Source organism: Lissotriton helveticus, chromosome 6 (assembly GCF_964261635.1).
Source record: "Lissotriton helveticus chromosome 6, aLisHel1.1, whole genome shotgun sequence".
NCBI lineage: Eukaryota > Metazoa > Chordata > Amphibia > Caudata > Salamandridae > Lissotriton > Lissotriton helveticus.
This window is the reverse complement of record NC_136067.1, coordinates 409,987,759-410,001,866: the sequence shown is the minus strand read 5'-3', so window position 1 is coordinate 410,001,866 and position 14,108 is coordinate 409,987,759. Positions and strand designations below refer to the sequence as shown.

Sequence of the window (14,108 nt, the reverse complement as noted above, 5' to 3'; positions counted from 1 at the left end):
ACCCTTGACCATAATTGTTACATCCAGGAAGACCACCTCCGTTCTGCTGGGGGTGTGAGTGAATTTTAGGTTTGGATCCAGAGTGTTGATCCATATTAGGAAAGCTGACAGTTGTTCATCATTGCCAGTCCAGATCATAAGGACATCGTCGATGTAACGTTTCCATATTAGTATTGCAGGCCTGAAAGGACCATTGGGTGGTAGAATATGTTTCGCCTCAAAGTTGGCAACATATAGACCCGCTACACTAGGGGCAAAAGTACTGCCCATGGAAGTACCTGTGCATTGGAGGTAGAGCTGTCCTTTGTATGAGGAAAAATTCTCTTTCAGTGCTAAGGTGGCACACTCAATAATGAATTCCTTGGATGTCTGGTAGTTCCAGACCACCGTATCTAGAGCTTCCCCCAAGACCCTGATGGTGTCGTCCTGGGGAATACTGGTGTAAAGGCTCTCGATGTCTAAGGTGACAAGTGTCACTGAGTGCTCGGTGAAAGTAAGGTCTTGCAGAAGTTGGAGTAGGCTTTTTGTATCCTTGAGATAGGTAGGCGTGTTCTGAACAATTGGTTTCAGATAGTGATCACAAAATCGTGACAAGGGTTCCAACAAGGAGCCTATGCCAGAGACGATGGGTCGTCCTGGAGGGGGCATCCTGTTTTTATGTGTCTTTGGTAAAGTGTAAAAGTAGGGGATTACACTGTTGTTGGTACTTAGAAAGTCTGCCTCATTCTTAGACAGTTGCCCATCTTCCTCCGCTCTTCTGACTAGAGTGGTGATCCGTACCCTCAGTTCCGTGGTAGGGTCCCTGAGTAGAGGGGTATAATTTTTCCGGTCATCAAGAAGGACCTGACAAGCCTTGTCATAGTCCGTTGTGTTCTGTATCACAAGGCCACCGCCTTTATCCGCCGGTTTCATTGTAATATCCGGATCGTTCTGGAGACTCTGCAGTGCCTGGTGTTCTGCAGTGCTGAAGTTTCCAAAGGTGGTTGGGTCCTGACACGTTTCTAGGTCTTGAAATACAGCCTGCTCAAAAGCAGTGATGGCTGCTGGGACTGTGTGCGGTGGTGGTGTGAAGGTAGAGTCCAGTCTTAGTCCGGTGTCTCCTTTGCGGATTGCTTCGTTAGGATCTTCTTTTCCTTCAAAAAATGACTTAAGCTTGAGTTTGCGGAAAAAAGCCGCCAGCTCACAATGGAGCTTGAATTTATCTCATCTTTTTAATTCCCTCACTATATAATATAATTTACTTTCACTGCACGCCTGAACTCACAAAACCTGCCCCACAGTAATTCTGGCGTCAAAGCACACTAAAGAGGCACTCTGCCTCTTTAGTGGGGCCCAATGATGAAGCATGTCACTACTAGGTGGTGAGTGAGGGCTTTCCTAACTTATCCAAGTGAGGCCAGTTGTCTGTTCTCCTGCTCCTGTTTGTGGTTTCTCAAACACCAGAGAACACTCTTTTGATATGTCCAAGACGTATAACTTCGATATATTTGATATAAAAAACGAAGACGGGACTCAAGTCAAAATCAACTCACCGGTAACACTCTGTTTGAATGCTAAAGGCATCACATTTTAAACGGCCAAGCTGCTTGCCATGAAAATTAAATCAACACATTTTATATACCATAAATATCAATAGCATTCTATTAAAACATGATCTTTCCGTGAGATAAAACAACTGAATTTAATATGACACAAAACCGTGCCCTAAACTGAAAAAATAATTACATTGTAATACTCAAGAATGGAATCCTAATGAAAACTGGATTTGCCTTTCTATACTCTTCGTTAAAGTTGGTGTATCAGCTCCTGTCAATTCTTTAAAACAATATTAGAGGATATTTGAAAATAAGTAATATCCATTTGGTGTTGAAACTATGGGGCATATTCTCAAGGAGCTATCGCCGAGTTAACAGCACTTTATCGCAGCCAAAGTCGCGATACATTTATCACTCCATTCACAAGCTGGTACTAACAGCCCATAGCACCAGATTACCTGCGATAGCAGCCGCAAAAAACATTGCCACAGATGACCACCGCAACTATCGCTAATGAAATGCCGAGTAGGAATGCCCGAGCAAAAAACCACGACAACACTACTCTGCAACATTCTCAACGACCAGCCAGATCGGTGATACAACCACAAAACATGCGATCAGGCGCTTTAGCAGCAGGAAACTAACACCTGCTCTGACCTGGTACAAAGCTGGACCACAGCCTGCAACAGAAAAAGGAGCCTAGGCCAGAGCCAAACATGAAGGGCAACAGATGCCATGGATCCACTGATCATGCAGCTCGGAGCCCCAACACGACCGCAACACCCACCACCACCACCCCCAGGAACGCCCTCCCCGGACCCCCTCACCCCGACCAAAGACAAGCCACATCAACTACACAGAATCATGTACCAAATAATCCACCTGATGTCGCACAATCACATCTGGTTACATGCATATGTCGTCACAAAAATTAGCATCACACATTCACCCTCGAAGCAACAAATGAAGACACATGGCGGCTCCCCTCGGGACAATCTGTAGGTCACAGCCTGCAAGTCAAAAATCATGTTGAGAAGGTGTGTCCTGCGCAAATCAAGTCACAGAGAGAGAGAGAAGGAGAGAGAGGAAGAGAGGGAGAGGTATAGATGGGCAGAGAGGGTGAGAGAGAGATAGACAGACAGAGAGAGAGTGAAGGAGAGAGAGAGAAAGAGAGGGAGAGAGAGATAGTTGGTCAGAGAGGGGGAGAGAGAGATAGATGGACAGAGAGGGGGAGAGAGACACAGAGAAAAGAAGAGAGGGACAGGGAGAGAGAGTGCCGACACTGCGCACCGAGGCCACACTGCTCACCTGCTGCCACCGGTGTGTTTCCAACCATGTGGCGGTATGTAGTGCATTTCACCAGTTCCCACATCTGAGACTGACCCGTCATCTGAAACAGAGTCCAGATACATGAATGGCACAGTACATACAATTGTATACAACATCATCGCCTGTCTGCCCCTGTGCACCCAGGCAGCTGCACCCCAGCCTCTCCCGCCGCCCAGCGGTGCATGCCCACCCATGCGAACCCAGGCAGCTGCACCCCAGCCCCACCCACTGCCCAGAGGTGCATGCCCATCCTAACGCACCCAGGTCTCACTGCTCACCTTCCGCCACTGGCCTGTAGAAAAGAGTGACCACCACGTGCCGCTGCAAGCCACAAGCCGAGTGCCTGCTGACATGGCCCCCTCCACATCATGCAGCTCCGCTCCGCAGACCTCCAGGTCTCACTTTTGATGCTGGGTCTAGATTTTGCCATGGCAGAGGACATACCAGTGCACAGGGCATCATCGCAGGCAGCACACCCGCTCAGCCCTTGAGATGCCACTAACTCTGTAACCTGCGAGGAGATGCAAATCCTAAGCAGTCCGTACCGCCGGGCTGGGGCATCATCGCAGGCTGCACACCTGCTCAGCACCTACGGTGCCCCTATCTCAGTGCACCAAACGTCATCGTCCTGTGGCGGGGTTCCTGTGCCGGTCGCAGTGTATCCAGTGCCACCAAGTCTGTGCCCCGTTAGTCATGGACCCTCTATGGTTGAATATTGTGGTGCGGACACCCTTATGTCACCTCCGGTACTGCAGAATGTGATGTCACATGCCCCTGGGCCTCCATGCCTACATGCACACCACACGGATACACCCCGACAGAGGTTGGAAATGGCACCGAGCATGTGCGCCCGGCCTTTTTCAATGGCAGGGTCATTTGTGCTGTGACGCATATGCTGGACGGGTTTGGTGTGGGTGTAAACCACCGATGAGGGAGTGGCTGTGGCATGCTGACAACTGTCCTGTGAGCAGCAGATCACTACAGGGAAGTTCTGGCACATGATGCGTTGTTATCCCCCCTGGAGCGTTAGCGTAGTGGGCTGGACTGGTGTATGCCAGTCCAGCGTAAGGGTTTGAAAAATGACCCTGGGGCTCTGGGCATTGTTCCGTATGGGGCTGGACAAGGAAGTAACAAATGTGTGTGTGTCTGTTGCTGCATCAGTGCCACCCGGACAACATTCAGCAATGTATTACCCTGTGACCCAAGTCCAACGACATGAGCAACATGGACGTAGGAGGAATTCACTGACCCTACATTCATCAATACTACCACACTTGAAAGACCATAGACACAACACATCTATGTGATTCGGAATGTTTAATGCACATTCAGTGGAGTGTTGCATATGGAGCAGTACAGGGCCCTGCAAACCCCACTTTAAAATGTTGGCCCGTCGAGGGCCAGCCAGAGTCCTTCATGGAATGGCAAGTCCAAAGGAAGAGTAAGAGTTCAGTCCGCAGTCTGCTTGCTGTGTCATTGGCGATCAAACAGAATATTGCAGTCCATTGCGAGGTCCAAGGTGAGTGTCGCAGAGTGTATCAGGGGACAGTGGAAGGTGATGATGCAGAGGGCAGAACTAAGCAGAAACCGGCCATATGGCGGAGATCAATGCGTCTGCGTCCTTCTTACCACAATGGCGCTTTCATCTGCCTCTTCGTCCTCTGCTGTTCCATGTGCCTCACGTGTGGGTGGAGCTGGCCTTTCTCCAGCACTGTGTGGCACTGACACTTCAGGGGGTGGAGATATGGATGTAGTGGAAGCAGCAGCATGCATCAGCGCCAGGCCTTGTGGCAGCAATGCCATGAGGATGGTTTTGAGGTCATTGATGAACCCAGCTACCACTTGCTGGTTTACAGCCATGGCAGCTGCTCTTTCCGCATTGGCCCGCTCCATGGTCTCATTGAGCCTCCGCATGTTTCCCACCTCCCGGGCGAGCTCGCTGGAGCCACTCTGACAAGACAGTCATTCTTGTCTCTGGGTCAGGACTCTGCCGATGTCAGCCAAGGTTCGTTGGAGAGCATGGAGCGGACTGTGGGTGTCTGTTAGGCACTGCGAGTGGTCCCTGATGGGACTTAGACACCTACGTATGGCATCTAGTTTATATGCTATATGGTTGAAGCCCAACCGCACCTGTTCAGCAAGCCTGGGAGGCTGCCATGGGGGTGGGTTCTGCTTGCAGTGTGGTCTGTGCAGGGGGTGGGGTTTCCTCGTTGCAGTTGGGCTGCCTGCTCCTGGAGGTGGGCTGCGAAGACTGTCAATTAACTCTTGGAGGGTGTCAGATTCGAAGGTGTGGTGGTCCTCTTTGTCATCAGAGAAGAGAGGTTCAGAGATGCAGTTTAACAATGTGTTCACATGTGTGTTGTCGCATTGTACATGTTTACATACTGACTGCATTACTGTGTACATCATGGCTGTTTGGGAGGAGCTGCCTATTTGATGGGGGACAGAGGACATTTCGACAACAGAAGTGTGTGTGTTTGTACTTGTACATTATCATCTCACATTTCCCTGCAATGCCTCTTGTTATTGGCCAGTGTCTACACCCAGTCAGCACCAGTTGTGTCCTGTGTTCTGTTGTGGACGTGTTGCAGTTTGCGCCACATTGTTGTCAATGTTGATGAGCTCTGCATGATATGTGTGTGCGCTGCATTGTGGGGGTGTGGCCCCTTCTGCTCTGTTTTCCTGCCCCTTATCCCTTTTCTGCGATGTGCCTTTGACTTCTGTGCTTATATAGTGCTGAGATGTTGCATACTTGAGTACATTGGTCTCTTGGTGATAATTGGGTTCTTGGGCATGGTTTGTCTGCAGATGTGCAAAGCTCAATTGTGCATGTGTGCCATTGTGGCCATCTCCCCCCGCTCCCCAGTCCCTGGTCGTTAATCACCCTGGTGCTGTTGTTTCCGTTCATGTTGAGCAGTGTCCGGTCCCCCGACTCTAGACACCGTCTCCACACTGATGACTGTGGACACCATTTCTTCCATGTCGTCCAGCTCCTTCTGTGGCGCAGGACTCCCACCTCCAGTCTGCATTGCTGCCTTCCGGGTGTTGGTGATTCTCAGCACCTCTTGACCTCTTCTATTGTCCTCTCCAGCACTCCGACTGCATTCACCTTGTCCATGATGGACTGCCATAGTCCATTTTTTGTTGCCAATGACACAGTGGAGTTGACGAACAGTTGTTGATGGTGTTCAACCCCCTCCGTTATCAGGATCCTGATTTCCTGTGGAATGAAGCGCCTCTTCCTACTCTTCTTCTCCTTAGCTTTCTCCGACTGACCCTGAGGTTCCAGGCAGGTCCTCCAGTGGGCTTGTGGGCTTCTGGTTCTCCTCCATACTTGTTTTGGTAAAATCCATTGTGCTTCACTGTTGTATGGCATTTGTTTGTGATTTGGTGATTTTTCCCACCTGACGATTGTGAATTGCAGGCCTGCAGCTTATTTTGCTGATTTTTTCATCGCGATTGGCCTCATCGCAGCTTTGTATTTGCGTTTTGTCTTTTTGCAGCGTGGCCTTGATTTCAACGCGGTCAGTTGGTGCGTTATCTGGGTAATATCGCATGGTACCGCCGTGTTGATTATGCTTTGTTAACACAACATTATTTTACCGCAATAGACTGCAATGTTGGAAGTTGTGTCAAGTTCCTTTTGCAATGGTTTTCACATGTTCTTGAGAATATGCCCCCATGTAATTTAGTGATATGTGCATGTGTACCGAGATTTACATAGAAATTGAATGCTAAAACCACATGCCATTTTATAGAACTACAGAAAGAAAGAAATGGGAACATACACACAACCAAACTAAAAGCACAAACATGTGCACCTGTGAGGTAAAAAAACATGACATGCAGCACCTGCATTCTACACAAATCCTGTGGCATAAGATCTTAAGAGAAGTTAAACATGGCATCACGAGTTTTATAATTAATGGCATTTGTAAGAAAGCAGGAAAAGTCCGAAAACGAATCAAGCTGTTGGATTTTGCTAAACAAACATAAAATCATACTAAAACAAAAATAATCCTGTTACACCACTATTGCAATCAAGCGAAGTGAGTTCGAATAAGGTTCTGGTGAGGCACTGAAAGCTTCAACATAATTACACTTTCCTTGACCATTAAATAGACGATGTGTTAACTAGTGATTTTAACTACATTTACTTTCGAAGTCAACAATGCATTTCTGAGTTTAAAAGCTATCAATTTTCTAAATGGTCATGCATATCGATTGAAAAAAAGTACCAAATTTAATACAAACAAACAAAAAAGTCTTGAAAAAGTGCAGATTGTAATAGAAGAGCACATTTTAAAACAAGAATACAGTCAATAGAAAAACATGGAAATCACCTTCTTAACTCTTTAAACATCAAGCCAGCAGAAAATGTTCTGCTGGAAGAGACTGTCATAGATGTGCACACTCATCTTTGAAACCTTATTTAGGAGAAACTAATGTCTGAGTTGAAGGGTGACCCGAATGACCAGAACTCATGGGAGGCCGTTAATAATGTAAGACTATCTGCTGATTAAGTTCCATGTCTCTCTTTCTTACATTGTTTTAAAGATTTTATCAATCTCCGCCTCATTCCTAGCATGCATGAACTCTACACAAATAAATAAAAAAAAACTCATCAGTATGATATACATACATTGTATGGGAAAGTCATCCTGTTTGCCCTGACACCCCCACTTTGTGGCTGATGCTGGTGGTTCCATTGTCTGAAAGTGCACTGGGCTCTGCTAACCAGGCTCATGGCCACTAGTCTGTCCTCTAAAGGTATATGGTACTTGGTAAAATTCCAATTGGCCAAGACAACCTACCTAAGAGTCCCTGGAATATGGTAGGGCATGTAGATTTAGAGACCCCAGTGGACTTAATTCACTTAAGTGTGCACTGATGTAATGTATGGAGTCATTGTAAAGCCAGGCCTGCATTGTAGATTGGTTTTAAAATAAAACTATGTCCACATTCAACTTTGGAATTAAAAGGACTTCTAAAGCCCAAAACTACCTTTTTATAACTAATGTCACCCCTAAGTGACCCAAGAGTAGAGTGCATTGTCATAAAAAGCAGGGGCAATATAAAATATGTTTTTATATGCCCTTGTAAGGAACAACAGCCAACGTTGGATTTTCCCTATTGTAGTGCTGCTAGCCCCATAGGCTAATATGGAAAGGCTTTATTAAACCTAAAGAGTTTAATGCTTGGACCTAGCTAGGTATATCACTTAGAGTTTCAAATTAATGGGCTCACTAAATCTAACAACTTGCAAAAGTTGGATGTAATGTAATTATTACAGGAAAGTAGTTTTACAACTTACTATCTTGTAGTTACCTAAAACAGCCATGTAGCAGCCGCTTCTGATTGGTCAGCCATTGATAGCCTGAGCCAATCTGTTCCCTGAGTAGGTGTGAAGAGGTCTGGGGCTGAAAAATACAGCCATTTGGTGGGAGGAGATTTACTTCCTGGAGAAGTCATGGAGAAGAAGGGGTTTGGGCTTCAAGAGCAGGAGAACAGATGTCAAAGGGACCCATGCCACCCCACTTCCTTGATCCCCAGCCACATGAGAGCCCCCAAATCAGATTAGGAGAGGGGCTGAAAGGGGAGCATAGTCAGATGTTAGTCACACCTGTGGGTCGGGTTGCACAACATAATTGGAGAGATATTCCCTAGTTAGAATTTTGGCAAAACAGTGCATTCTGGGTCATAAATATGTCATATATCGCAAGTAGTAGTCATAACAGAGGGAGGTAACTGTACCCCTGTTGGTTGGGATGTCCCCCACTCTTGCCAGCCCAGACAGAGGATAAATATGGAAGAGCTGCAGGAGATCCTCAGAACACTGTCTAGAACAACAGAAAAAAGAAGGATTGGTCTGCTGCACCCATGGACTACACCACAGAATGCTTGCACTGAAAAGGACGGCACCTGCTGCACTCTCAAAGCTCCACAAAGAAAATACTCTGCTGACTTAAAAGGAAAAAAGAGTGGACTCCCTGATCAGCAACAGGTACAACAGAGCTGGAAGAAGTCACCTGCAAACCCAAAGCGAGGATCACTTAAGCTGACCAGTTGTAACTAGATTTTTTCAGGATTGCGCAAGTGCATTATGTAAACTTGAGTCTTAGCCCCAAAGAGGCAATCCAGAGTCTCTGAACTCTTGTACTGAGCTAGTGGACACTAATGTCCCCCAAAGGAACGTAGAAACTTCAAGATTTAAAAGTTCCAAAACGTTCTGCAAATTTTTCAGAAAATCTCCAGTAGGAGATGGGCTTGACTTCAAGCCACTGTCGTCGACTTGTGAATCGGTCTGACTGTGCTGGTTTGTGCCACTGAAAGCATCAGAGGTCCTTGCTTTCGAATTTGAGGTAAAAAACTTCCAGAAGGCTCACCGAGGCATTGCACTGCAGCAGGCCACCATTGTTGAATCAAACCTTTGTTCGGAGAAACACGAGGACCTGCAGATGAGCCCCGTTGATGAGAGAAAAGCTCCAAGTCTGAGTCCGTTAATCGGGACCCAGCACTCAGCCTTTCCGTCCTGTGCTCCAGCGTAGCCTTAAACTTTGGCTTTGTCCTGGTCCAGCATAACCAGATAGCTGAAAAAGGCACTTTAAGCTTTGTGGTGCTAGAATGCACTATTTGTGCGCAATGCAAAATCCCTTCATTGGATATTTGTCTGATCTTTACCATGCATATCCCTTTACCAATCATGCCTTTACAATAAAATTCATTGTAAAGGCAAGCATGGTAAAGGCATGCGTGGTAAAAACTCAGTCGTGGTTCAGACCGCATTGTTTAAGCATGTCTGAATAAGGCTTGCATTGTTGTATCATACAACCATTATGCTAGCTGATGATCAGTACCCCCATCTACTAAGAGACAACTTTCCCACACATTGCTAAAAGAATAATTATGAAATCCTCTAAGAATCAAACATTGTCATGATATGATCCACAGGCAAAAATACATAGATTGATAGAGCTGTGTTTATTTCTGAGATCTAAAAATGCATTACTCACTACCTTGTTTAGATAATGCAGGGCTACGTGGGGCATGAGAGTGCATACTGTTAAAGTTCATGATGTGCACCTTATGTTAGATACAGAAGATCACTTTTATCCAAGATACATCACTTTAAAGGTGGCATTGGAATGTATAGTAGACACTATACCTTCCCCTGAGTCCAAGATCGGTCATGACAATTAGGATGAGAGTACTCATCTTTGATCTCTCTCAAAAAATAAAAACAGTGATTACTCTGCAATCCCACATAACCAACAAAATATCAAGCAACACCCATAATTCCAGATTAAATCTCCCATTGTCTTTTACATACATCAGTGACATCTAATAGCCATGGTAATTCAGTAACGCTTGGACAGCCTCTACTCTGTAATCTGCATAATGAGGGTCCCTCAAAATGCTGCACAGCTTGCAAAACTCTGAGTTTGGCACCTTGAACTGGGGAATAATGCACCAATAGGACATGCTATTACCAATTTCAAAGTGAGCACTTGGTGCACAGAATATAACCATGGTAAATTGCTATCAGATACATAATCCCATTTTGGATGCAAATATGATTTTGCACCCAAGATAGGATTAATGGCCTCATTGTGATTGAGGCCTTATATAGATGTGAAATGTTGCTCCCCTGATTCTTTTGCACTACCACAACATCCAACTCTCTTAACTGCAGCCTAAAGATCATTCCTCACTCTGTATACAATTTCAGTTATGTTTGTGGATTTGATATTAGTGGGATCATAAAGCAATATGATGGCAAAGGACAAAAACTGAGAAAAACAAATGTGGGATGTATTAAAAAATACATATTGATTTATTTTTTCTTTTAGCCGTTACAGCGTCATTTGAAGTTCTGATAACTGCAAAGGAAGATAATATGTTCTAAGATTTTGGTTACCTGAACCCCTGCAAATCAAGGTAGAAAATGTTTATTTTCAGTATTGGCACCCCGTTGTTTTGCTGGACTCTATTATTTATTCATCATCATCAAAGCTTTATTTCGATATACAAGATATCATAAAAGGACATACAAAATTTAAAAGAAAAAAACGCAATTCATAAATCTTACATTTTACAAAGTTGGTTACAGTAAAAACATTCATATTACAATAAATAATTTAAAAGGCATATTAAACGTTAGCAGCTCTGTGGATGTTAAAAATTAACTAAAACTGAGTCATCTCATAGCCTTTGCTCTAATTATCCAAACCCAGCTCAGAAATTTGGCAACCCCACACACTAAGCTTGTACTAGTGTCAGCCTTGAGTATTCTAAGTGCTGCGGAATGATTCCTGGTTCCGAGCAATAAACAGACGGGTTTTAGCCATTTCTGTCTCGGTTTTACATAGGCTGGGCATGCAAAAAAGACGTGAGCGATACTTTCAGTGACACCTTCACAAATTGGGCAGTCAGGTGGGGTTTGGTACGGGGGCTTCCACTTACAGGTGTAATCATGTAAGGGTAGGTTTCCCAGCCTGAACTGAATGAATAGGGATCTATCTCTGGTTTTTTGATAAAATCCAAGTAAGGCTCCAAACGAGGCTTGGGTTTGTGCTGTTTAAACTCTTCGGTCAGCCTTCCTTGGTTTAGGTCCCTTAGATCTTGCTCGTCCACCCAGTTCCAGTAAACTCGCTTACTTTCAGGCTTAGATAAAGGAACTCCAAGCTCCCAATCGATTGGCAAGCCAGTGTTCTTCAGAAGCTTCTTAATGTTACGGATCCAGCTGATTTTATGGGAGCCATTAAGATTCATGACCTCTTTCAAACCATCTAGGTACTTTGAGAGCTCTGGGGTCCGCCATAACCTAGCCCAGTATAAAAGAGGTCTTAGCCTGGCTAGGTCCCGGATGGAGCGGCGACCCAGATCACTCAATAATGGTTTGATGGGGGTGCCCATTGGGAGGGATACCAGCTCTCTAAGGAACTTATTCTCAGAGGTGATAAGACCGCTAATGCAATCGAAACCCCACAACTCTGCACCGTAGAGGGCGCTGCCCACAGTTTTTGCAGCATAAATATCCAGGGCAGGGGCAACGGGCTTAGAGGTAGACATACGATGTTCTCGCCCCAAAGCACCAGCCACCCTTTTATGATTTAAAAGCATTTTATCAATATGGGGCTGCCACTTCAAGTTTTGTGAAATTCTAATTCCCAGGTAGTCAAATTCTTTTACACGCTCCAGTGGTTATCCGTCAAGAAAGAGGGTGGACCTGGAGGACTTACTAGGATTGAAGTAGAGGAGCTTAGTTTTCGAGGTGTTAATGACAAGGCCCCTAAGTTTACAAAGCAAACAGAAGCGGTTCAGCAACTTTTGCAGGCCCACGGGGGTTTTCGAGACCAACAATGTGTCGTCTGCAAAAAGTAAGGTGGGCACTTTATCGCCCGCCAGAACCTGAGCATCTGCATTTATTTCAAGCAGAAAAGAGATCACACCATTCACAAACAACAAAAAGAGTGTTGGGGCTAACACGCAGCCCTGGCGTACCCCTCGGTTCACAGGAATCCTATTGGTTTTTTGCCCTTGGGAGCCCCATCTAATACGGGCATAGGTACCATCGTGCATGCGTGCCAAAAGGTTTAAGATTGGTGGGGGAAGCCCCATCTCCTCCAATATAGTCCACAGGCGGTCTCGGGGAACCAGGTCAAAGGCGGTCTTTAAGTCAATAAATGCCAAATAAAGACTACCTTTGCCAATGGTAACCACCTTCCAGTGAAGGAGTAACAACCTAAACACTTGGTCAGTTGTACCTGTGCATGCCTGATAAGGGGAAAGGATCTTATGCTCCTCTGCCCACGAGAGGATCCTCTCCAGGAGAACCCTGCCCACCAATTTTTGTCCAGAGTCTATTAGACTAATTGGGCGGTAGTTGGCAGGATTCTCCCTAGGACCCTTCTTGTAGATAGGAATCACCTCAGCCGCCTTCCAAGAATTAGGAACCGGTGAGCCCGCCAGCAATGCGTCTATTAGGGTAGCGAAATACATTGCCCAATCATCAGGATTAGCTTTAAAAAGGTCGCCTGGAACACCGTCCTGTCCTGGGGCTTTGGAAGATACTATTTTGGCTATTGCAGCAAGAACCTCTTTGTTATTAACTCTAGTGGGTGCGAGCCGCCGGGAACCATCATCCAGAGCACCGCTCAAATGCCAAGGGACTCCGGGCAGTTCATTCCCACCGTAGAGTTTAGAAAAATGTTCAAACCATTCACTGTCCGTAATATGATTTGGAATTTGGTTCGAATCGCAACCAGTCGATTTTCTGACTAGTGACCAGAATAAATTACCTTCCTTATTTTGGCTTGCATCTCTGAGGTTTTCCCAATGGGACTCTTCCCAAGCCCTTTTAGCGTCTGTAATTGCCTTTCTATAGGACAGTCTGGCCGAACGGACAGATACTGGATTAGAAGATTTGATGGCAGTAATTAAATTGGTTTTCCTCCTTCTACAGTTACTATCAAACCAATCCTGAGGTGGTTTGGTAGTTGCCAGACTCTTCTTGGCTGGAACCGTAAACAACTTGCCAATCTGATCCATGGTGGCAGTATAGATATCTTCTACCTCTGCTGACCCAGCCGCCTCATCACAAGCTACAGATAGCCTTACTGACTGCTCGGCAAGAATTCCATCCAGCTTGCTCAGTCTAGACTCGTCCAGACAGAATTTAGGCCACTTGAGAAATCTATTACAATTGGATGGGATAAATTGCTTGGTTATTAGCCCCCCGCTATTTGATGGTATACGCTCCCTTCTATGCCATGGATCTAGCAATGTGAGGGACAGGGGGTTATGGTCACTCTCCACCGATGGTATAATGACCATATCCACTACTGACTTCCAAGTCCTCCTATCTATCATTATGTAGTCAATCCTACTCTCACACGATACTCTATTGTAGGTGTTGGCTCCCTGAGCATCGGAGGTAGTCCGGCCATTGGCAGCTCTTAAACCTGTTTCGATCATTAAACCATTTAATTGAATGACTACAGGAGACCATCTCCGCACGGGCTTGAGGGTTAGAGACGGAACGCCCCATTGTGCATCATCTTCGTGCACTCCAAGAATGTCTTCTACTGCCAAGGGTTCGAACGAGCAGTTAAAGTCCCCAGCGACCAGAACTAAGGAATCAGGAGCACACAGCCTCAGCAAGTCAGTTAAAATATCGATTGTGGGCGTTTGGCCCCCCCCGGGTACCTCTTGCATATACATTAAAGAATTCCCAAGCGGGGG

General features: G+C 45.8%; 1 long non-coding RNA gene across 1 annotated transcript in view; it reads left to right on the top strand.

The window, feature by feature from the left end:
- LOC144761388 (uncharacterized) overlaps positions 1-14,108 on the top strand; it is a 313,298-nt gene that overhangs the window by 140,913 nt on the left and 158,277 nt on the right. The window contains exon 3 of the long non-coding RNA XR_013595700.1: positions 10,715-10,802. This is a non-coding gene — a long non-coding RNA (uncharacterized LOC144761388). The remainder of the gene's footprint in view (positions 1-10,714; positions 10,803-14,108) is intronic.